Source organism: Macrotis lagotis, chromosome 1 (assembly GCF_037893015.1).
Source record: "Macrotis lagotis isolate mMagLag1 chromosome 1, bilby.v1.9.chrom.fasta, whole genome shotgun sequence".
NCBI classification, from domain to species: Eukaryota; Metazoa; Chordata; class Mammalia; order Peramelemorphia; family Peramelidae; genus Macrotis; species Macrotis lagotis.
In genome coordinates, this window is record NC_133658.1 from 716,710,064 (window position 1) to 716,732,282 (window position 22,219).

The 22,219-nt window shown below is 37.0% G+C and overlaps 1 long non-coding RNA gene across 1 annotated transcript in view; it reads left to right on the top strand.

The window, feature by feature from the left end:
• The window catches only part of LOC141523649 (uncharacterized), an 81,208-nt gene extending 71,565 nt beyond the window's left edge, over window positions 1-9,643 (top strand). The window contains exon 3 of the long non-coding RNA XR_012478544.1: window positions 9,568-9,643. This is a non-coding gene — a long non-coding RNA (uncharacterized LOC141523649). The remainder of the gene's footprint in view (window positions 1-9,567) is intronic.
• The last annotated feature ends 12,576 nt before the right edge of the window (window positions 9,644-22,219 follow it).

Below are 22,219 nucleotides of genomic sequence, written 5' to 3' on the forward strand. Positions count from 1 at the left end.
ATGCACATTTGCCAAAAGGACTATTTCTCGGAGAACTCACACAGGGCAATATTCACACAATGAGCAGAAAAAGTATTACAATATACTCTCAAGGGTTCTCTTAAAAACTTTGGAATTGATTTTGCCACATGGGAGATGGTAGCATAAGACCACCCAGCATGTGTGCCCTCATCAGAAATGGCACTATGCTCTATGAGTAGGAAAAAACAAACTGAAGTGAGATGCACAAATTTAGAGAATCCAGCCCAAATATTCATATGATCTATTTGTACCCAACTATTGGTAGAACATTACAAACTCATTGGTCTAGTCAGATAGTCAGATACACTATAACTTGATCCTAATATAGGGATGTCATTTTGGTCCTCTCCATGAATGAAGGACAAACCAATCAACCAACTAACCACCAACTTCATCCACTTCCCACTTATCCCAAGTTGATAACAATTGCAGGCTATACACCAGTCTGCCGACTAATCCTATAATCTGAATTTTATTCCCAACTTCCAAAAAGGAAATAATGAGAACTGAGGTGACTATTAATCCACTTCACTAAAATATCTATCAATCAATCTTGTAGTGATATAATAATGTCAGTCCAATCAGAAGAAGACACATAGTCTTTGAGTTTTGCTTTGATATTTTGCTCATTGTTAGTAAAGACCCCATGTCCACACACATACACACACACACACACAAACTCTTTGGTCTCAATTTATTGATTACTGATTCATTGATCATGCTTGGAACTTTGTCTCTCAGTTTACCTTGATTTCTACCATAATAGTGGACAATCTCTCCAGAAGTCTACTCAAACTCAAATGACCCAATTTTTTCCTGGTTGAATTCCTACAAACAGTATGATCTATGCATTCAGTGAATAGACTGCCAAGACCAAAATCAGGGAGACCCAAGTTCAAATTCAGCATCAGAAACAATAACTGTGATCTTGGGCAAGTCACTTAATCCTGTTTGATTTAGCTCACCTATCTATAAAAATGAACTGGAGAAGGAAATGGCAGACTTGTGGATCACAGAGTTGGACATGATTGAAAAGACTAAACAATGACACAAGAGAGATGCAGGTTCTCAAGATTCTAGGAAGTACCCTGAGGAGTTAGGGGTATATCTGTTTTCTAACCCTCTTCAATACAAATCTTCATACAGAGAATTGTAGTTTGAAAGAGTGAAAAACACTAGGTGACTTTGGACAAATCATTTACCCTTTCTGGGGTCCAGTTCCTTTTCTTTTCTAAGCTAAACATTCTCTTTAAAAGAATCTCACATGAGATAGTCTTTTATCTCTTCACATCCTGGTTTTTCTTCTCTGCATGAACTTCAATTTGCCATTTTGACTTTCTTTAATAGTATCCATCTTTCCTTTACCAGCTCCCTAGACCTTTGTCTTTATTTATTTTGGTACAATACAAATCCAATCCACTCTTGGATTCCAATAGGATGAGGCATTCTGAGTTATGTTTCTTGCTTTGTTGGAGATCTCTATGGTCAGTATTTTTCAGAAGTGTAAAATCTTTATTCAATCATTCAATAAATAATTATCCAATACCCCCTCTGTGCTCAGCACCAATCAAAGAAGCTTAAGATCTGGCTCCTGTCTTGCAGAAAATTATAATCTCACTGAAGATGTGAAACATATACATATTAAGCTAATAGATAATAAGGGATAGCAGAGATCCAGGAGTGGCTAAAGAAGGGGGAGAATAGTTTGGATTGGATTAATCCAGAAAATTTCATGAAGGAGATGGACCTTGAGTTAATTAGATAAGTAGTGTAGTAGAAGGAAGAGTTAAATGGATAGGTAGGATAAAAGTAGAGGGGAGAGGGAAAGGAACTCTGAGGAGCATGGAGAAGAGAGTAATTTCTGGACAGTAGAGAGTTTGTGTTTGGTATTAGTTTAAAAATAAAGTTAGGGCAGGGTAAATAACCAAAACTTAGATTTATACAGGGTTTAGAAATTTAAAAAAACATTTTTATTATACCTCTCCTATTCAGTAGATAGTACAAATATCACTTTCGCAATTTTACAGTTGAGGAGACTGAGGCACAGATATAAATTGCCAGGGGCCATATATCTAGTAAGTGGCAGAGTCAGTTTTTAAATCTAAATCTCCAGGGGACAGTTGGTGGCACAGTGGATAAAGCCCTGGCCCTGGAGTCAGGAGGACCTGAGTTCAAATCCTACCTCACACCCTTAATATTTAGCTATGTGATCTTGAGCAAGTCACTTAACCTCATTGTTTTGTAAAAACAAACAAAAAGCTAAACATATAAATCTACGTCTTCAGATGTCTACTCTGTTCTTTCTATAATCCTGAGTTTCAGGTTTATATTCTCTGATAGTGAGGACTTATTGAAAGTTCATGAGCAGGGCAGTAGCATGAAAAATACTTTTAATCTGGTAGAAATGTATCATTTCTTACTCATCTATTCTAACTTCATAGCATTATACTAAATGTGCAGAGGATCAATCAATAATCAATTTATTAAGTACTTGCTACTGGTCATGCTCTGTGCTAAGTAATGAGGAATCAAAGGCAAAAACATAGCACCCCCCTTTCAAGGAACTCACATTCTAATGGAAAAAGTCAGACATCAAGCTCCATAATGGACTTAGCCTTTACTTTGGAGAACAAAGAGACCAGAAAATAGCAGGAACTTTCCAAATGAAAGAATTTACAAAAACAAAAATTGTAGGATGAACCAACTGATCATAAAAACATAATCATAAAAGTTAACCAAGTGTGGTGAATTGGAATAATTCTTTGTCTAATTCAACACCCAATTAATTACCAGTTTTTAATCCTTCACTTTCAAAGAGGATCAATGACATCAGGGGTTGATGTTTTGATTCCCTTGTGAGTTGCAAGGCAGGATGGCACAATAATCAGACTTACTCTTTTTTTCAGAGTCCTCAAAGTCCAGTGGCAAGATAAAAGGCAGAACAAGTAGTGATGGCCCAGGATGTAGTGAATTACCAAGCTCTAAGAGCAAAAAGGCCCTGCTTCAGCCTCCTTCATGTCCATTGGAATAAATTGTTCTGATCTGCCCATTCCACCAGAAGAAATCTATACATACTTGGAACAGATACAGCCTAGTTTAGTCCACCTATCAAGACAGTTTTTTTAATTGATATTTTATTTTATTTTTCCAATTACATGCTATGGTAGTTTTTTTTTTTTAACACTCATACATTTACAAATTTATGTTACACATTTTTCTATCACCCTCCTTTCCTTTCCCCCTCCCCTTGGTGGCAAACATTCTGATAAAAGTTCTACATGTACATTTGTGTTTAATATGCTTACATATTAGTCATTTTGTACAAGGGGAACTAGGTCTAAGGGAAAAGAATAAAAAGCATGAGACAGGAAAGAAAAACATAAGTGAAGTTTTAGAAAGTGAATAAGGTATACATTCAGATTCTGTGGTGGGGTTTTTTTTCCCCCTCTGGATGTGGATGGCATTGTCCATAACAGGACTCCTAGAGATGTATTTGATCTCTGAACTGCTGAGAGAAGCTGCATACATCATAGTTGATCAACCCAAAATGTTGTTGTTAATAGGTACAATGTTCTCTTGGTTCTGCTCCCTTTGCTCAGCATCAGTTCATATAATTCTTTTCTTGCTTCTCTAAAAGTCAATCATTCATGATTTTTTATAGAACAATCATACTCCATAACATCCATATACCATAACTTGCTCAGCCAATCCCCAATTGATGGGCATCCCTTCAATTTCCAATTATTTGTCACTACAAAAAAGAGTTGCTTTAAATATAGTTGTGCATGTGGGACTTTACCCAATTTTTATGAATATAGGCCTAGTATTTGTATTGCTGGGTTAAATGGTATGATCAGGTTTTGTGTATGTGTGTGTCAAGACAGTTTTACTGAACTATGGTCACTGAGCATGCTACAGTTCCTTAGAACCTGAATTACTGAATCACTGAAGCCCACACCACAGAGAAAATTTTTTGCCACCATTATCTCTCTTCCCTTGAATTTTGTTTTAATTTTTGTATTTGAACTAACTTCTTCAGACCTACCCCCCCACATCCCATCCTTTTAGCTCCATTATCATCTAACTCTTAGGCTTAATTTGATCACACTGAAAATCTGAAGATTGGACTTAGAAAACTTCAAAAATTCCTTTCAATTCCAAAGCCCATAAAAATTGGCAAAGATACTAGCCTGGGTTTGCCATTTTCTTCTCCAGCTCATTTTATAGGTGAGGAACTGAGGAAATAGGGTTAAGTGACTTGCTCAGAGTTATAGAGCTAGTAAAAATCTGAAGTCATATTTAAACCCAAGTCTTTCTGAATCCAGACCTGAACCAACCAGTTGTCCTTTAGGGTTAGGCTAAATCTTCATTTTTTCATGGAAGTATTGCACAGACAGCCTCAGTGGAGATCTTCAGTGTTTTACTCTCCAAATGGGGATTCTGATCCCAACTCTGTTGTCAACTGACCACATAACTTCATGAGCTTCTATTCTTTGATTTCTAAAATTGGAATAATGAAGTCATTTTTTTTTTTTACTTTAAGGGATACTTTATATGTTGGAGATGTTTTAAAAGTCAAAAAAAAGATTATGCTGGGATGAGGTATATTTTACTGGACTACTCCAATATCTCATTGTAGCATGAAGGCAGCTTTGGGTTCTCAAAAGTCTATACAAATGGAACACTAACTCTGATTGGGCTTCAGTGAGGGTCTCTGCAAACTATCATCCAAGAGTTCTGAGAGGTTAATAGATCAGGCTGGCCAACAGAAATTAAATATTTTTGGACCTAAGATTTCAAAAGAATGTCAACCAACAGAGAGGTTGGAATCTGCAGTGGTGGAAAGGTATGTATAGGATATACTTCTAAATGTTTAACAACTGACTGGGGGGGGAATGGCACAATACATTTTAAAATATAAACTTCATTATTCATATTTTGTCCACCATTTTTCTTACATCTAGGCAATCATCATAACCATAAATCAAGTCTGGATATGTACAGTCATTTTTCAGTCATGTCTGACTCCCCATGACCTGATTTGAAGTTTTCTTGGCAAAGATATATGAATGACTAGTCATTTCCTTCTCCAGCTCCAGTAGACAGAGTTAAGTAACTTGCCTGGGATCACACAGCTAGTAAAATACTCTGAGGCAAAATTTGAACTCACAAAGGTGAGTCTTCCTGCACTCTATCCACCATGCCACCCAGATGCCCTTCATGATTTGTAGTGTTTATTAATTTCAAAGTTTAAATACTCACACTGAAGATTTAATCATCAGATCTCAGGAACAGGTACCAGCTGACTATGATATGCCCCTGATTGTATTTCACATCAGAGAAACCTGTGGATACTTTAAGTTGGTTATCAAGGAGATCTCCTATACTTGAGGACACTGAATGAAGATCAAATTAAAAAGGCAACTGGTTGGGCCATGAGACTTGAGGAGAGTTGCATAGGAAATTGGTAGCAGAGCTAGGATTAAAATCTTCCCCCCTGCCCCATTCTTCCTCCCACCTTTTGAAAAAAAAATTCTTCTGTAAACTTTTTTTTTTTCTGTTTCACTTATTCAAAACATCTCACTCCAATGGATCTTGGGAAATGAGTAAAAGTATGCAGGTGAGGAAAGGAAGATAATATATTCTGTATTCCCCAGATTTAAAGATCCTTCAACAAGAAAAACCTTGTTAAAGGAACAGCTAATGTCAGAGTGGATAGAGCACCAGGCTTGGAGTCATGAAGATCTGACCTCAAATCTGGCCCCAGACATGATGGAGACAAAGACAAGAGACATTTGGGAGGTAACCTTAAAGGAGAAGGAACTAGCAGTTGAAAGAAGGTGATAGGTGAGGGTAGCACATATGTGACATACCTTTCTCATACCCCAAAGATAACTACTTTGTCACCTGTGTCACCTATCTGCCAATGCCAACTGTTACATAAATACCTATGTCAATTTTTTCACCCATCTGCACAAGTTACCTAGTGGCAAATGTCCCCAGTTTCACCAGTGTAAATGACACCCATGTCACAGATGTACCACTGCCACCTATGTCACCTATCACTGATTGCTACTTTTGACACCTATTGGATAACCTATGCCACTAGAAAGAGGAGAGAGGAAAGGGAAAAAGAGAAAAACCAGGTTAAGAGAATGATTGGTACTGAGCAAAACAAATTCTAAAGATATGAAAAATAAAGCTCTTTTTTTGAGGTGACAAAGAATGGGAATCTGAGGGGTGTCCATAAATTGGAGCATGGATGAACAAGTTATGATATGCAAATGTGATGGGATACTATTGTATGTTGAACACGTATCAATGTAAGGATGAACTAGGATTCCAGATATCTAATGACAAAGAACACTACCCACCTCTTGATGTTTCTCACTGACTCAGAAGGTCAATGTTGAAATTTGTTATGGATGACTATACAGGCTCATAATGAGTTTTACTTTCCATGTGTCCTCAATGGAGAGAGGAGATGGGGGACTAGAAGGCAAATCTTGGAGGATTAAAACTATACATGCATGCATGCATGTGTATATTATGACCAACTACAATTCCTGAGTACTCATGATGAAGCATTGTCCTTTTCCTGGCAGAGAGGTGATAGACTCAAGAATGTAGATTGAGACATAGAATTCAGACATGACCAAATGCAAAAGTTCCCTTTGCTCGACATGTTTGTAACAAGCAGTTATAACACTATTCATGTTTGTAATAAAGATTTTGTCTTTCTTGATTTCTCAGTAGGGTGGGAGAGGGTAAAGAAAAGAAAAGTGGGAGAGAAAAGGCTTATCTGTGTTCAAAAAGAAAACTTAATTTTAAGAAATAAGTATTATGTCAATGTTTACTTGCAAGTCTTAGTATTGAGCTTTTTCCTTTGTGGAGAGGAAATAGGTATCTCATGTTTGATTTACAATAAAGATTCCCCAACCCTATGAGGAGAGATTCTAAAGGTAAATCAAAGCTTTAAATAAATTTTCCCCAGAATACCAAGCTAGGAATATAAAGGGCCTTAAGTCTAAAGCTGAGAAAGGCCCCTTAGTGGAGCTGACCTATTGTTTTATTATTAAATAAGCAGTTCTTTATCATTAAATGAAAATTCAATTTTATTTTATAAGTAAAATAGTTGAGGAGAGTTCTGTTCAAATAAAGGACTGAAACTTCTTTCCCATTAAGTCACACAATATGGGCAGACATGAATGGATTGGGATCTGAATTACTGGAGGCAATATACATAACAGTGAGATACCAGATTCATTGGAGTTTCACTATGCAAATCTATAAATCACAAAATGTTTTGACTACTTTTAAATCACTCAGTGATTTATCCTGAACCTTATCTAACTTAGATGGAGGCATTTTAATATACCCATGTCTTCAGAATTTCTGAATCTGAAGAATCTAATCAACATGCTATAATTCAAGTTTTGATTATTCTCTGTAGGGTGTACAACTTTTCCTCAGTCTACTGGCAATCAATTTTTATACACATTCCAAAGTTGCAGAAATTATCTATCTGTTTTAAGAGTTACATTAAAATTTCTGAGCATGTATATGTAACTTAAAGTGGGTTATTTCATTAAAAACTATAGCTTAATTATCAACATAAAATTCAGAATAAAGCAACATTACCATGGTTATTGGTAACTGGAACACTGGAATCTCTCCTTTCACATAGAAAAGAATATGAGAGACAAAACCCATCCCTTTCCTCCAGCTGATAGCCCAAACATATTCCAAGATTTTGCCACAAATTAATGAACAAACATTTATTTTGTATGCTTATGATGTGCTAAGTTCTATGCTAGTCACAAGGTATACAAATAGAAAACTAAAATCTATTCCCTGACCTCAAGAAGCTTGCATTCCACTAAAACAATACAGTATATTCAAAAATGAATACATACATGATATGTACAAATTAAATAATAAGTAATTTGTGGCAGGATACTAACAATCACAGGAATCCAGAAAAGTCTCTTAGAGGACATGTCACTTAAGCTAAGCTTTGAATGAATCCATAGTTTCAAAAAGGGAAAGGTGGGGTAACTAGTTAGCAAAGTGGATAGAGCAATGGCCCTGGCATCAGAAAGACCTGAGTTCAAATCTGACCTCAGACACTTAATAATTTCTTAATTGTTTGATGAAGTCACTCAACCCTATTACCTTGCAAAACAAAAAAAAAAAATGGTAAAGGTGAAGGAATTATTTCCATTCATGGAAAGTAGCCTGTAAAAAGCTATGGAAACAGGGGCAGCTAGGTGGCACAGTGGATAGAGCACTGGCTTTGGAGTCAGGAGGACCTGAGTTCAAATCTGACTCAGACACACTTAATAATTACCTAGCTGTGTGACCTTGGGCAAGTCACTTAACCTCACTGCCTTGCAAAAACCAAAAAATATGGAAACATCAAATGAATATCAAATACAGGAAACAACCAATGGACTAGTTTTGGCTGGAGATTAGTATGCATGAGGGATAGTGATATATATAATCAGCCTGGAAAACTAGGTTGGAGACAGATTGTGAATGATTTGAATTGTCAGAAACGAAAGTTTGTATTTATCTTAGAGCCATTAATCAACAAAGAAATGGCATGATCAGGTCTACAATTCTGAAATATCAATTTGGAAATTGTGTGGAGGATGAACTGGAGAAATGGGAGACTGGTTACAAAGAAATCAATAAGGAGCTCTTATAATAATTGCCCAGGGAAGAAGTATAGGAGCTCTTGTCTACTTTGAGTATATTTAGCTTCAAATAGTAAGTAAATAGACAATGTTTATTAGACCAGTCACTGGGTAATAACAATAAAAAGTCACATTCACATAGAACTTTTCATCATAATCATGCTATAAAGTAATATATCTATGATCTGAAACTCAAATAAATTAAGAATTATCAGTTGAAAAGTGACCCAAACCTAAAAAGGAGTTTATAAAGGTTTTTAAAAGTCATTTGGTAATGGAGAAAATTAAGGAAAAATATGATTCCCTCTCAAATTTCTGTGAGATTTATATTACATAAATTTCAAAGAAGGATATACAAGCTTAGAGGCCAGAAAGTAAGCAGTTTCCCAAAAAGGACAGTTTTTTTTTTAATGTTGCTTGAGATGTATATGAGCAAGTATCTAGAAACATTCAATAAAATGTGAATGAAACTCAAACACAAGTTATTTGGGTGAACCCCAAAAAAGAAAGCAAAATGATTATCTCATGAGGATTTACAAATAGCTGAGGAAAGAAGGAAAGAAGGAAAGGTAAGGGAGAAAAAGAAAGAAATACTCAAATGAATTTAGAATTTCAGAGAAAAGCAAGGAGGGATAAGAAGATTTTCTTATATGACCAATGCAAAGAAATAGGAAGAAATGATAGAATAGAAAAAGACAGACGACTTAAGAAAATTAGAATTATCAAGAGAATGTTTCATGTAAAGACAGGTATAATAAAAGACAAAAATGAGATTGGAGTAGAAGAGATTAAGAAGAGGTAGCAAGAATTATACAAGAAAAATCTTAACATGATGATGTGATTACAGATACAGTGTTAACTGAATCAGAACGGTTCCCTAACCTGAAAGTGACTGAAGCTGAAACAAAGCACACTAAAGACAGGTGAGTTAGGACATAAACAGAAGTTGAATTACTATCAGAGTAAGGAAAATAACTCCTACACATGGAAGCTCCCTCCTCCTGAGAAGAAGGGCTTAACATGCCAGACCAAGGACAGGTCTTGTATACATCTGGGTCTGACCATGATATAATCATATTTAAGTCTTAAGTTACTGTTCCTGTGAACTCTATGGGGATAGCATTGTCTCAAGTCTTGGGGTCATGATTACAAAATGGGGTACAGAATCATAGTTCTTTGGGGAAACTGGAGTACAAGAACAGGGATTGTAAACTTGTCAGACATGTAATGGATGTTGGTTCTCAGGTCCCTCGAAAATAGAGGAAGCTAAATTCTTCAGTGAACACCTGGTACTGGTCCAAGTAGAACTTAATTTTTTCTAGAGGGTGAGATCATTCCAGAGTACAAAGATTATTGTTATGCTAAGCTCAGGGTACAGCCTGCTTGCTAGGTCTTAGCTCTGGGAAACAAGGTATCTCTAAATTATTTTGACTAGAACTAAATATCCTGGAAAATGAAGTCAAATGGACTTTAGGAAGCTTTTCTAACAATAAGGCTACTACAACTGAACTATTTAAAATCCTAAAAGGTGATACTGTTAAAGTGCCACATTCAGTATACCAACAAAATTTTAAAGTAAACAATGATCCCTGGATGGGAAAAAATCAGTTTATGTCCCAATCCTGAAGAAGAGCAATGTCAAAGAATGTTCAAATTTTCTAACAATTGCACTTATTGCACATTTCAGTAAGGTTATTCTTATGATTCTGCAAGTTAAGCTTCAACAATATGTGAATCACCAGAAAAGTAGACTGGCTTTCAAAGACACAGAGGAAGCAGAGACCAAATTGTCAACATTTGCTGGAATCCCAGTGAAGCTTCCTTGCTTCACTGACTTCACTGACTACACTAAAGTCTTTAACTATATCAATCACAACAAAATATAGTAGGTCCTCAAAGAGATGAGAATACTATATCATCTTATTGAGGAATCTGCAAGAAGGAACAGTTTAGAACCAAACATGAAAAAACTGATTGGTTTAAGATTGGAAAAGAGTACCAAGAAGCCCTCTTATTTAACTTCTATGCAGAGTACATCATGAGGCTAGCAAATAATCAATAAAATGATGGTCAGTAGTCTCTCTTTGTAACTAAAGACCATAGAGATCATCAAATACTTAAATACTTTTGGAAAAGTGGGTGCCCCTGATAGGTGAAGATCAACCTTGAATAATTAATGAGGGAGTGGGCAAGGAGTGGGGCTGAAAGAGTTCAACTCCTGCTGATAATGGGGTTTGATCATGAAATTCATATGCCTCCAGTAATATGAACAAAGGCATCCATTTCCACCCAGACCACTCAATTTAGAAGTTAAACAGTGCAGGAGGGGAAGTGGGGGAAGTGTTCAAGGGCCTGAACCTAATGTTTTCAAAGCTGGGGTTCACCTAGATTAGATTCTATTTTAACTGAAATAAACTCCCTTAGTTGGTTGTGGTCCCACCCTAGATTAAAGGGAAATGTTCCGAGAGGAGTCAGTCGATCTCATCAGCCCTGAGACCCACAAGGGCTGGTTCCTAAATGAGAACTAGGTGATGCAATGGATAGAGTACCAGCCCTGGAGTCAGGAGGACCTGAGTTCAAATCTAGTCTCAGACACCACTCAGTAATTACCTAGTTGATGACCTTGGACAAGTTCCTTAATCTCACTGCCTTGGGGGGGGGGGGGGGGGGAGAAAATAGAAAGGAAAAAGCCCTCAGTTCTAATTTAATAATTAGTTTTAATGGAAAATAATTTCTCTCAATGCAAAATGCCAGACTGGGTGAATCAAAAGCTAGAATTAAAGTTGCCAGGAGAAAATCAACAATCTCATATATAAGATCGCCTATCATCAGGCAGACAATATTCTGATGGCAACAAGTGAAACAGAATTAAGAAGCCTGCCCATGAGGGTAAAACAGGAGAACATAAAAGCTGGCATGAAACTTAACATAAAATAAAACTAAGACCTTGGCAAATAATTCTATCAATTCCTGACAAACAGAGGGAGAAGAAATGGAAACAGTGTCAGATTTTATATTCTCAGCTTCAAAAATTACTGCAGATGGTAACTACTGCCATGAAATTAAAAGATGCTCCTTGGAAGGAAAGTTATAACAAATCTAGACAACATACTAAAAAGTGGAGACATCACCTTGCCATGTAGTCACAAGCTATGGTTTTTTTTCAGAAGGAATGCATGGTGGGTCTATAAGGAAAGCTGAACACTGTAGAACTGACACTTTTGAATTATGGTCTTGGAAAAGACTTTTGAAAGTTTCTTAATCAGCAAGGAGATCAAATAGGTCAATATTTAAAGATGTTCATTCGAATTATTTATTGGAGGGGCAAATACTGAACCTGAAATTTAAATACTTTGACCACAGGACTCATTGGAAAATGAGTTGGAAAAGACTGAAGGTAAAAGGAGAAAGGGGACAGCAGAGGATGAGATAGAGGGTGAACATGAGCTTGGACAGACTTTGGGGGATAATGGAGGACAGAAGAGCCTGGGGTGTGTTCTGTGGGATCACAAAGAATCAGATGGTAAGGACTGAATGATTGTATAATAAGAACAAGAAAACAAATCCCATATATGATTCAAGTACTCCTTACTGCAGTCTAGGGTCAGTATTACCACACCTCTTATTCTAGGTTAAACAGCATCTAACTATATAAAGTTAGATTCAAACCATAGTAATAAATAATAAACTTTTCCCCCATAGTAACATTACTATGTTCCCATACATAATAAGAGTCAGATGGATTCAAGCTTGCTAGGTAATTAGGATTAAATGACTTACCTAGGGTCTCATCGCTAGTAAGTGTCTAAAGAAGGCTTTGAACTTGTTCTATCTACTGCATCACCTAGCTGCTCTGAGATAGGATTAAATCCATTCTAGATTTTACATATTTTCTTCTGCACTATGCTGTTTCTCTTTATCCATTTATCAGATTTGAGTTTATTTTAACCCCACTCTTTCTCTCTACAGGGACTTATCAGAGAATTCTTAATCAGTTTTAACAAGTCACCCTCTCACATTAGCTTCCTTAATTTATCTCAATCTGGTTTTTCTTTCACACCTGACCACTTTCATTTCACTAAGTTAATTAAGTTTTAAAGTGTGATTTAAAAACAAAACAAAACAAATAAAAATCCTTTACTCTGAAATCTCTAAGTAAATGGAGAAATTTTTCCTATTCTCCAATTATTCATTCTTTCCATTGTTCTTTGGGATCCTGTCTTATTGGCCTGGTTTTCTTTCTCCTTGTCTACTCTCCTACAGGATCTAGGATCACCTTGACCTGCCAAAGAGTGGAATATAATTTATGTAGCTTATATAGCAGCAACTTAATTGGTAGAAAGAAAGCCAGATAAAAGGTTATAGTCTTACTAGGCAAGGCTCCCAGGTTGGCTGTTGTCCTTCCTTCTCAAAGAGGACCAAAATGACATCACTATGTTAGAGTTGAGTTACAGAGTGGTTGATCACACCAATATAAGCTTGGAACATTATACCTCAGGTCAGACACAAAAACTCCAGGTGAATATTTGGGGTGGCTTCTATAAATTTGTGCATCTTGAGTTTCTTTTGAGCTTCTTTGAGCTTGCTGCATGCCATGTTGGGTCTTCCTGTGCCAATGTCTCCCAGGTCCATGCAATCGATTCCAAAAGATTTGCAAGGTCCAAGAACCTGAAAGGAATTGAAAGCATTTCAAAGGAACTGAGTCAGTAGGAGCAAGAAAGCCAGACTTCATTTAAGGTCTTCTGTGCCTGGCTTTCATGAGTCCAGTATCATAAAGAACTGTGATAGCCACTGGAGCTGAGTTAAAAAAAAAAACTGGAACTCCTCCTCCTAGGAAAAGACTGCATAGCAGCTTTAACACAAAGGAAAGGGCTCCTTTGAATCCTCAACAGCTTGTGGAGAGGTCTTCTGTATATTTAAATGGCTATGTAGTCCATCCACCACTCAGCTGCCAAAGTGATCATCTTAACGTGCAGATCATATCATTCATCTATAAACTTCAATGGTTCCTTATTACCTCCAGGATCAAATATAGTTTGTTTGGTACTTAAAGCTCTTCATAACCCTCCCCATCCCACCTTTCCAGGCTTCTTACATTTTCCATTCTCCCACATTCTCTCCCCCTCCCTATTCTACAATCTAATGACACCGGTTTCCTTACTGTTCCTCAAACAAGATTCTCCATTTCCTGAATCTGGGCATTTCCCCCAAACTGTCCAAGATACCATAAACACTCTTCTTCCTCCTCCACCTCCTGACTTTTTTAAAACCCCACCTGAAATCCTACCTTACACAGGAAGCTTTTCCTTAACCCCTTAGTTCCAGTGTTTTTCCTCTGTTTTTTATCCTCATTTCATCCTATATATAGCAGTTTGTACCAGGCTATTTGCATGTTGTCTCACCTATTAGACTGTGAACAGGGACTATCTTTGCCTTTCTTTGACTCCTCAACACTTGGGCACTTAATATTTATTGACTGACCAGTTGACTGTACAAAGTATGGAGCTGTCACACCTTCAGTCTGTTCTAATGTTAAATCTCCATCAGTGTTCCAAAAAAAAGGATATCTGCTTCAGGCTAGGATGCCCTGAGGATCTTCAGTGATAGGGACCACTTTCACATCAGCAACTACCCAGAAATTTGGTAAAATCGAAAGATACCATAAGGACATTCCATGTCCCAGGTAATCCTTAAGCAGTAGGGTTTGTGCTCAAACGAACCTTAAAGACACAGGACTATAAGGAAATCTTGGAATTCTAGGTTGACAGACTCCCAAGAGCATTCTTCACTCTCAGCATAGCAGTTGCAAGAAAGATCTTGTCACCTCTCACTAGTCTCCTTGCAAATTCATTAACAGGAGGTGAAAGAGGTGACAGAACTCATGAAACTAATTTTGAAATTCATAGTCAGGTGGACAACTATTCTTAGTTGTATAAATACACATCCAAAGGCTCCTCTGTTTTCCCCCATCAAAACCACAGTAAACCAGGGAGTGGACTCCCTGGATGCTGACATCTACCTACATGCTCTGAATCATTTGTAGTCCTTCTAATAGGGAAAGCATTTTCCCCCAGAATTGTGAATTTTTCCCTAAGCACATTATCTGCAACCAGGGAAACCCACAGGGAACTTGCAAGCAGTATATCAGACCCTGTACTGATTGGCAGGGATGGGGGAGAAGAACTATGGTAGAAAACTAGAAGGAGTAATAGGTGGATTCTGATGGAGATGACAGATCAAGGAATAGGTTAAATCCTGTGAATAATGAAAGGAGAGGATCAGTAGAATTAGAAGCCATCAGACCTCAAACATGAGTCAGATTAAAAAGTAATGGGGGGGCGACTAGGTGGCACAGCAGATAGAACACCAGCCCTGGAGTCAGGAGTATCTATGTTCAAATCCAGCCTCAGATACTTAATAATTACCTAGCTGTGTGGCCTTGGACAAGCCACTTAACCCCATTGCCTTGCAAAAAAAAAAAAAAAAACTAAAAAAAAGTAATGGAGCTGAAGCCTCTCATAAGACCTTGGAGGAATTAAGATCCCTGTGGATTGTCCACAAAAACCCCACAAAACTTTGGAAGTGTGGTAAATCAGTCATAGGCTGAGCCAACAATAGAAAAAGAAGAATAGGACAGAGAAAATAGCTTTGGTCCCATGGAGGAACAAAATACATACCCAGATGATGACAAAATAGAAGCTTCTTCTCCAAAACCTCCATGATAAATAGAAAATGGGCTCAGGCTATGGACGAGCTCAAAAAAGACTTTGAAAAGCAATTAAGGGAGGTAGAGGAAAAATTGGGAGAAGAAATGAGAGCAATGCAGATAAATCATGAAAACCAAGTCAGCAACTTGGTGAAAGTAATACAAAAAATACTGAAGAAAAGAATATTTTAAAAACAAGTTTAGACCACATGAAAAAAGTAACACAAAAGGCAAATGAGGTGAATGCCGTAAAAAGCAGAATTGGCCAGCTGGAAAAGGAGATAAAAAAGCTCTCTGAAGAAAATAACTCCTTCAAATGCAGAGTGGAATTAAAGGAAGCTGATGACTTTGCAAGAACCCAGAAAGAAATAAAACTGTGTAAAAAAAATTAGAAGAAAATGTGAAATAACTCATTGGAAAAACAACTGACCTTGAAAACAGATCCAGAAGAGATACTTTAAAAATTATTGGGCTACCTGAAAGTCATGACCAGGAAAAAAACCTAAACTTCATTTTCCAAGAAATAACACAGCAAAATTTCCTTGAGATCCTAGAAACTGAGGGTAAAATAGAAATTGAGGAAATTCACCAGTCACCTCCTGAAGGAGATCCCAAAGGAAAAACTTCCAGGAATATTATAGTCAAATTCCAGAACTCCCAAGTCAAAGAGAAAATACATAAAGCTGCCAGAAGCAAGCAATTCAACTACCATGGCTCTATAGTCAGGATTACACAGAATCTGGCAGCATCTACATTGAGGTAGGGTTTGGAATATAATATTCCAGAAGGCAAAAGATCTTAGTTTACAACTGAGAATCAACTACCCAGAAAAACTGAACATCCTCATAAGATCTTGGAGGAAATTGTGGGGAAAAGACAGACTTTTAATGAAACAGGGAACTTTCATACTTTCCTATTGAAACAACCAGAGCTGAACAGAAAGTCTGATCTCCAAGTACAGGATTCAGGTGAACCATAGAGGGGATGGATGAGAAGGTCTATGAGGAACTTAATGATGTTCAACTGTTTGTAATTCTGCATGGGAAGAAGATACTGATAACTCATGTGAACTTTCTCATTCATAAGAGCAGTTAGAAGGAGCATACATAGACAAGGCAAAGGAAGGAGCTGAATATAATGATTATGATAGAGTAAAAATATGGAGTCAATGGGTGATAAAGGAAAGTACTGGGAGGAAGGGAAAGGAGAGGAAGAAAGAGGTAAGATATTTCACATAGGAGTCAAGAGAAAGCTTTTGCAATGCAGTGGAACAGGCAGAAGGAAAGGGGGATGGATGAGTGAAACTTCATTCTCATCAGAAATGGCTCAGAGAAGAAATAACATATATAACTGATAGAGTATGAGAAGAGAGGGATGGAATAAAGGAGAATGAGGGAGGGAAGTAAGGAATAGGTAATAGAAGAGAGGGAAGATCATGGGAGAGGGTACTCAGATACAACACACTTCTGAGCAGGGACAGGATGAAAGGAGAGAAAGAATAAAAAATGGGAGTGGGAAGGAATAGAGTTGAGGGAAATATAACTAGTAATAGCAACTGTGGGAAAAATAATGAAGCAACTTCTTTGGTGGACTTATAAAGACAAGTCATCCCAGAGACAGCGCCATTGGAATCTGAACACAGATTGAAGTACATTTTTTTTCTCTTTCACTATTCTTGAGGTTTCTCATCCTTTTGGGGGAGAGAGGGGGGCTTATCATTACTCTTATAACAAGACTAATGTAATATAAAATAAAAAAAACTTTTAAAAAGGAATGGAGCAGAGAGCAATGAGTCTTGTACATGTCTCTTTTCAGTTTGTAGACATAGGTAACACAAATTGGATTTGACTACTTGATAGGAAGAGATAGAGACATTATCATTTTACACCTTCTTTTTCTCCTGAGATTTCTCTTGATTTACTGCATTGTAGCCTATTCCACTGGCTCCTCACTTGTGAACATATCTTCATGTTACCATTAGAATGGCATTAAGGATCATAATACTACTGGGGATTACTCTCACCTAGGTTTCCAGGAGGCTCTAACTAAACCAGAATATACCAATGAGACTAATCAGGTAGTTGCCTCATCCATGAACCTTACAGTCCTCTGAGTTTGCAACCTGGTCCCAGAAAAATGCAATGAATTTGCAAGGTTTTTTGTTGAATTCCACCAGGTGCTTCCCCCAGAGGAGAATATAACTTGCAGTTTATGACTTCCAAGTAGGAAGTCTTCTGATGGTTAGCAGACAAATCAACTTTTTTCTTTTTTTTGGAATGGAGAAAGACGTTTTTTGATACCATTAGTAAATACTGTGATGGCAGTGAATATACCTTTTTATTTTACCATTTTAAGTAAATTAAAGTACCAATTTATTGGAGAACAAATTAAAAAAATGGTTTTATATTCTTATGTAAAAATACTTGTGAAATTATATTTTAATAACAGTAGTATTCTGATGATGCTACTTGTTTACAAATTATTGAATTCTTAGAGAAATATGAAGTATATACTTGGGGAAAAACATATATATATATGTGTATATATATATATATATATATGTTAAACATATACATATAAATCAACCTTAGACATCAAATAGATAGACAGATAGATTAATATGTTGATGTATATGAGCCCTGAAAAGTACTAAAGGAGTGGAAGTAAAAACAATCCCTAGAGATGAGAACAAGTCAACTGGCTCTCCAAGGTCCGGCAGGTAAAGACTTGGGATTTTTCTTTCTGTCTAGGCTATTCTCTAGGACAGGGTAACTCAAGAGACTTTCCCTCAACTTAATTCTCATAGTATTAATATTGATCCAATATGTTCTGAGCTGTATTCAACAGACACATCAGTAATTTGGTTGCTTGAAGTGAATCTGCTTCTCAATTCAAGCTTAGGTGGGACAGGCTAGTGAAATCATGGGGTGAATTGAATAAAGAGAGAAAACTGTGATCCTGTTCTCTTAAGACTGTCCCCTTTAAGGGCAACTAGGTGGTGCAGTAGATAGAGCACTGACCCTGGAGTCAGAAAGATCCTGCCTCAGACATTTAACAATTGCCTAGCTGTATATGACTTTGGGCAAGTCACTTAACCCCACTGCCTTAAATTAAAAAAAATTAACTCTGGTATGTTTAAGCCACCCACAATTCTAGATAGAACTGCTATTGAAACTCTCCTTCAGATCTACTGACTTGGATTAATTATAATTCCAACAAACCTTATCATGGGGAGTCTTTCCTGATTAATTCTGAGAAATCTCTCTTTTGCTATTGATCCATGCTTCTTGACACCACTGCTCTACAAATAATATGACAGCTGACATAGTAGACACTTTGAAAACTCTATGTATCTCCATGCCTGTGGAAACTTCTATGTATTTGGCCAAAGAGTACATCCCACTGCTCTTTTAACAATTGTAAGGTGCTAACTCATGAATCTGTGAGGACAAAGGAAGCTTGAATGAATTGCTTGGGTTTAGGTATTAAGAAGATATTTGGGGTGGCTAGATGGCATAGTGGATAAAGCACTGGCCCTGGAGTCAAGAGTACCTGGGTTCAAATCTGGTCTCAGACACTTAATGATTACCTAGCTGTGTGACCTTGGACAAGCCACTTAACCCCATTTGCCTTGCAAAAAAAAAACCTTAAAAAAAAAAGAGAAGATATTCTATCTCAATGTGGTTTTCATCTGAATTCTGCCCTATTATGACATGAGAGAAGATAACTTGGATATTTCTTTTCCTACATACATCCAATATTTTCTGGTCTTGTTTCAATTATCTCTAAAAGTCCAGAATGAGAGTAAAAGTGGAACCAACCCTGGTGTAGGATAAATTCAGAAGATTTGTCCCAGGGTCCACAGTTCTATAAGAAGAAAACACCTGGCTATTGAACTGGCCATATAGAAAATAAACTCAGAAAAGGGTGGTTCAGTTGGTATTCAAAAAGACCTGAAACTCATATACATAAGTAACTACCCAGGGGAAAAGGTAAGATTTGTATTTCTGGTTTGGAAAGAAGAAACTAATGTGAAATCAGTTCTTAAATGGAGGTATGGAAGATAAAAAACTACACATGGAAACGGATTGTGGAGGATGTGAAGAGAAAAGAGTGGAGATGGTGATCTTTTGATAGAAACATCTTATGTGGCTATGAATGAGGGATTATTGTCAGACACTCACTAAGACATGAGACTGTGGAAGAACATTGCTCAAGAGAGAAAGGCCTTTTTAAAGCACAAGGATGGAAGCTAAAAACCCTAGTCCATTAATAGAGTACCCTGCCTGCTCTCTAACTGAAGCCTAAGCACAAGTTATTTCAGAATTATTGCAATTCTGGTTTATCCTTGAAAACAAAGTATTAAATATACAATAATTAAATAGATTGTGATTGTTTGGGGAACATTTTTATAGATAAATATGCTAGTTTGCCAGATAACCACTTTGCATAGATATTTTTATCCTCCATATAAAAGTTCTTAAGAATTATTAGCTCTACAGAGAAAGCATGTAATACAGAAAACAGCATGTGTATACAGAAAATTAAATGGGTTTGGATTTTGTTGATCCTGGTCAGACAATCTAAGAGAGAATTCCTAGGATCTGGAGGTCCTCCCTCTACAGAAATGAGTTATCAAAAATTAGGAACTTCACTTCTATTCTTTTCTTTTTTCCTTTTTGTATTTTCTTTTTTTCAAATTATATGTAAAGATAGTTTTCAACATTCATTTGTTTTAAGTTCCACATTTCTCCTCCTTCTTCCCTTTACCTTCCCTCACCCTTCCCCAAGATAATAAGTCATTTGATATAGATTATGCATGTATGTTAAAAATATTTCCATCTAGGTGGTAAAGTGGATAGAGCCCTAGCCTTGGAATCAGGAGGACCTGAGTTCAAGCTTGGTCTGTGTGACTTTGGGCAAGACACTTAACCCCAATAGTTTGGCATCCAGGGTCATCTCCAGTTGTCCTGATTCATATCTGGTCTCTGGACCCAGATGATTCGGGAGGACAAAGTGAAGCTGGTGATTTAGTGCATCACCCCCTCACTCAAATTCAATTCACTTGCTTGTCATGGCATCACCTCTTTGATGTCATGGTCTTCTTGGAGAATGAAGGATAAACATTATCATCATCAAATTTGGCACAATTGCATAGATTTAATTCAAAGAAACAAACCAAAGTTATTAAATAATATTAATAATGATAACTTTTATCCATTGTTTTATAGTTTGCATAGTGCTTTGTACACACACATAGACACTCAAACACACTGATATGGTCCCGACATTAGGAGACATCTGTTTCCCAGAGCTAAGACCCAACAAGAAATATGATAATAATCCTTTGCATTCTAGGTGATTCCTCTGGATGACCTTACCCAGCAGCAAAATCCCAGAATTGTTTTCATGCCAGCATCAGGTGGTCTCTGAGCTTGGATAAGCATGAAGTCCTGCTATAAATCAAACTTGTCACATTGTTAATATTACTCCTTGGTGTCAGAGATACTGTAGTATGTGCAACCATAGGTCTAAGTACTGAGCTCTCCCACACTGCCCCAGGTCCCTCCCATTAGGGACCAGGCTCAGGAGCACGAGTCCTTGCTTGCAAGCTGTTTTCTTCACTCTGAAATTAATGAAATGTCTATTTGATCCATCTTTACTGTTTCTCACCTGCTCTGTTCAGCTCTGGCCATTTCCAGGTTAGCGGCCAGTTGAGCCTCGCCACAACCTGTGAGGTGTCAGAAATGTCTTCATGACTCTCCATATGTCATGGTTGTAACATTTTAAAGGTCATCATATACTTAAGCATTGATCAACTCACACCATATGTAATAGAGATTCCCCCCACACGTTTTTTTTGTTTTTTTTTCAAAGCAATGGGGTTAAATGACTTGTTAAGTATTATGTGTCTGAGACCGAATTTGAACCCAGGTCTTCCTGACTCCAGTAGTCTACCCACTGCACCACCTAGCTGCACCTGAAATAGAAGTTTTTAATAACATCTGGGAGAAAAAAATAACAATTTGTGCTACTTTTGATCAAGGACAATGTATCAAGGTCTTATTATTCTCATTTTTCACTGCCTTACTCCACCATCTACCCTATTTATTTTATACTGAAACTGAAATTAGAAAAGTAAAATGATTTGCCCAAGGCTCAAGGAACTACTGTCAGAGGCAAGATTTTAACTCAGATCTTCCTGATACCAAGGTGCCAGGACTATTCACTACCCCTGTGATTAAACAGGATAGATTCCAGAGTGTCTGCACTGTGTTTTAGTTGATTGGGAGAAGGGTGCAGCTCAGTTCCCTACCTCTCTCAAAATACATTATCATGAAGATAAATCCCGAGCTGGTCCTTCCCCTTTAGACAAACTGCTCTGAGACATTCTAAACAATCTAAATTTTTGCTAAATTGCTCAGTTGGTTTTCCCAGACTGTATCTGACCATGTAAATCTTATTTCATTCATATAGAATGAACTGGGGGAGAAAAGAGAAGAATAGATTCATATCTTTTACTCCAAACTGGTAGTCCTGCTAAAGTTTGGAAATTAGTATAGTAATAATCTATAGTCGATCTTAGACTAAAACCACTCAGTGGTCTTGCTTCACAAAAAAAAAAAATCAATTTCTTAAGCCTTCTCTCCAAATCAGAAATGAATAAGACTGAAAAAAATGGATTTAATTAACCAGTTAGTTGTTCTAGATCACATCAAAAGGCTAAAAACAATCAAATTTTTACCTAGATTTTAGAAACTACTTTCTGAAAGAATATCTCCTTGCTTTGACC